The 3,565-nt window shown below is 43.6% G+C and overlaps 1 long non-coding RNA gene across 1 annotated transcript in view; it reads right to left on the bottom strand.

Annotated features, from left to right (window-relative positions):
- Positions 1 to 2,075, bottom strand: part of LOC139024337 (uncharacterized) — an 18,370-nt gene extending 16,295 nt beyond the window's left edge. The window contains exon 1 of the long non-coding RNA XR_011475623.1: positions 1,492 to 2,075. This is a non-coding gene — a long non-coding RNA (uncharacterized lncRNA). The remainder of the gene's footprint in view (positions 1 to 1,491) is intronic.
- Positions 2,076 to 3,565: the final 1,490 nt, after the last annotated feature.

Here is a 3,565-nt window from a genome sequence, read left to right on the forward strand (position 1 = left end):
GGACAAGCCTCTCCCTGAAGTGGTGGGTTCTGGGCTCATACACTTTCTTCACCACCCACTGTGCCGACCTCTTGCAGAAGATGTGTTTGTACTGCAAGTCTCCTGGAAAGACATGAATACTGATGAGGATGTGTAAAACAAAGACTGATCATGAGGATGTGTAACCATACAAGAAACCATGTTCATCTGTAAACGGCAGAAGAAATTTGGCATGCCGCCCTGGGTCCTCTCTAAATACTACCGCTGCACCATCGAGAGCGCCCTGACCGGTTGCATCGTGGCCTGGTACGGGAATTGCTCCGTCCACGACCGCAAGGCCCTCCAGCAGGTGGTGAAGACGGCCCAGTACATCACTGGGACCATGCTTCCACTCATCCAGGATATCTACCTCGAAACGGTGCTTGAGGAAGTCCCGCAGCATCATCAAGGACCCCACACACACCAGACGCAAGTTGTTCTCTCCCTTATCGTCAGGCAGATGGTATCGGAGAATGAGGTCTGATAGAAACTCTCTGAGCATGTTGATATCTACAAGACTGCTGAACACCTAAACTTGACTGACCACCTGCTTTGATTCTCTGCACCTTAGCACACATCACAACTACTGCTACCAAACTCTTATTATACTGCTCAATGTATACACTTGCCCCTCACACCCCCCCTTTTCCAATACACATGTAAATATTGTACTATACATTGTGCCTTCCTGTATAATACTTATGGTAAAATGTTTATTATATTCTACTGCCATTTACTTTATGTTTGTATTCTTATCTTTAAAAATGTCTCATTGTTGTTGCATTATCGTGAAGGAACCTGCAAGTAAAACATTTTTGGGATGATGTATACCACGCGTATCCCGTACATACGACCAATAAAACTTGAACCAAAAAAGGATACAGTAGCCTGGTACAGTATGTGTTCTGTTAGAGTCAATAATGGGGCATTGAGATGGACTGTTAGCAAAGATGTGAAACGTTTGATGGGGGCTTGACTTGTAGACAGTCCAGTTGTGTATTGTTCTATATGAGTGCCTACAGTTGTGCTGTTGAGTAGACAAGCACTGCCAACAATACAGTACATATGTTGGAAGAGTACACTAACAGCCCCTCTCACCCATGCCAAAGAATATGTAGGACACTCAGTATTAGTGATTAGCCAACATTCTACAAATGTGTCCCCCATCAATACACACTCAAACAAGGTACTATATCCACCCACCCCCCTCACGTCAATAGATTAACCTTCACACACACACACGTCAGTCACCCACACCATCCCCTCCATACTAATACCTCATTTTCTCCAATGTAGACTTCAAGCCTTGTATGAACAATCAACTAAGCCTCCACTACACAGAGAAAACGACAGTAGAAGTTGTAGCCTACTTGTAAACACACTAGCCATGACAACAAGACGGGGACCATGTATACGCCTAGCTCCAGTATATTTATTTACTCATCATGGAAAGATTTAGCAAAGGTAACTTACACTAGTTCCTGGTGCTGAGCTTGGTGTTGATGCCGCTGCAGATGTTGATGGGATCGAATACATAGTCACGTTCGCCTCTACGGTACTGTTAGTTAGCTAGCTAGCTACGAACCGGTAGGCTGTAGCACACGTAACCTAATGTAGCTAATGTTAGCTTGCAAAGTTACAAATCACTTTACCAGATAGCTGCTAGCTAATTACATTGATTTGCTTTGGAATGTCTAGCCAGCGTATTATGAAAGCTAGCTAGTTAGATTTTGGTTTAGATAAACAAACGTAGTTAGCTACGCTATCTCAGCTCGACTTCTTTTCTGCTGTGCTGATGGGGTACCTTTCCTCTTTGATGTGAAGGGGGAAATCAATGGAATAGCATCACTTTAAAACGTTCGATGTCCTGGCAACCTCATCAGTTGAGACTTCAGGTCCATATCGAAATCCTTCGGCTGAAAGTGCTGGCTACAAACACATACATTTAGATATTTCTCCACCGGAGTATTCAACTGGATGCAACTCCACTGAAATCGCTATGAATTCTGGATATTGTGGTTTGCTTACAACCAAGCAATGTAGATGACCCGTTTCTACCAATGAGATGCAGAAACACTCATATTTGCGTGTAGTGAGGAAATTCTCGATTTCTATGACACATACTGGTGCAAAGTGTAATTGAGCGGTGAAATTTCCCTTTAACGATTTCTAGCATGCATTGTTGCTGTATAGAGCGCAACATGGTAAATGTAGGAAACTTGGCTGAACAGTTTGCTGTTTTATCGGCCTCGAGAAAGAGAGTGGTGTGGTCAGCGGAATGTTCTGGACCAAACACAAATGACTAAACTCCAATTAATGACCAAACTCCAAGGGATCCACTTAAACTCCCACAAAATTAACACAGCCAGTAAGATGTGCATATAGTCAGCCACAGTCCTCCATCCACAGAGAGAGAATACCACAGTTATTCAATCATTGAAATTATGGAGAATAGACTTGAAGTGCTGTAGTATGTACAAGGTCAAGGCTGGAAATGAGTGACAGCATGGTTCAGTTTAGTTTTTTAAAATCCCCATTAACTTCTGCACATGCAGCAGCTACTCTTCCATGCACTCGCATGGTGTTTTTTAAATTTGATTTATTTCACCTTTATTTAACCAGGTAGGCTGGTTGAGAACAAGTTCTCATTTGCAACTGCGACCTGGCCAAGATAAAGCATAGCAATTCGACACATACAACACAGAATAACACATGGAATAAACAAAACATACAGTCAATAATACAGTAGAAAAATAAGTCTATATACAATGTGAACAAATGAGGTGAGATAAGGGAGGTAAAGGCAAAAAAAAAGGCCATGGTGGCGAGGTAAATACAATATAGCAAGTAAAACACTGGAATGGTAGATNAGCAAGTAAAACACTGGAATGGTAGATTTGCAGTGGAAGAATGTGCAAAGTAGAATGGGGTCGTGGACGGAGCAATTCCCGTACCAGGCCGCGATGCAACCGGTCAGGGCGCTCTCGATGGTGCAGCGGTAGTATTTAGAGAGGACCCAGGGCGGCATGCCAAATTTCTTCTGCCGTTTACAGATGAACATGGTTTCCTGTATGGTTACACATCCTCATGATCAGTCTTTGTTTTACACATCCTCATCAGTATTCATGTCTTTCCAGGAGACTTGCAGTACAAACACATCTTCTGCAAGAGGTCGGCACAGTGGGTGGTGAAGAAAGTGTATGAGCCCAGAACCCACCACTTCAGGGAGAGGCTTGTCCACCTGTCTGTGGAGTGCAGAACAACTTAGGATGTTGTCTACAAGGAGCCAGAGACACAGCTCCCCAAACCCAACATCCCTGCCAACATCGCTACAGCGTCAGTCTGCAACACCAGCTTCCATTACCCGACAAGACGAGGTTAACCAGCTGAAGATGGGGTGCAAAAATAATGGGGTGCAAAGGAGCAAAATAAATAAATAAATACAGTAGGGAAAGAGGTAGTTGTTTGGGCTAAATTATAGATGGGCTATGTACAGGTGCAGTACTCTGTGAGCTGCGCTGACAGCTGGTGCTTAAAGCTAGTGAGG

The sequence above is a fragment of the Salvelinus sp. IW2-2015 genome, unplaced genomic scaffold (genome assembly GCF_002910315.2).
Source record: "Salvelinus sp. IW2-2015 unplaced genomic scaffold, ASM291031v2 Un_scaffold1379, whole genome shotgun sequence".
Classification (NCBI taxonomy): Eukaryota; Metazoa; Chordata; class Actinopteri; order Salmoniformes; family Salmonidae; genus Salvelinus; species Salvelinus sp. IW2-2015.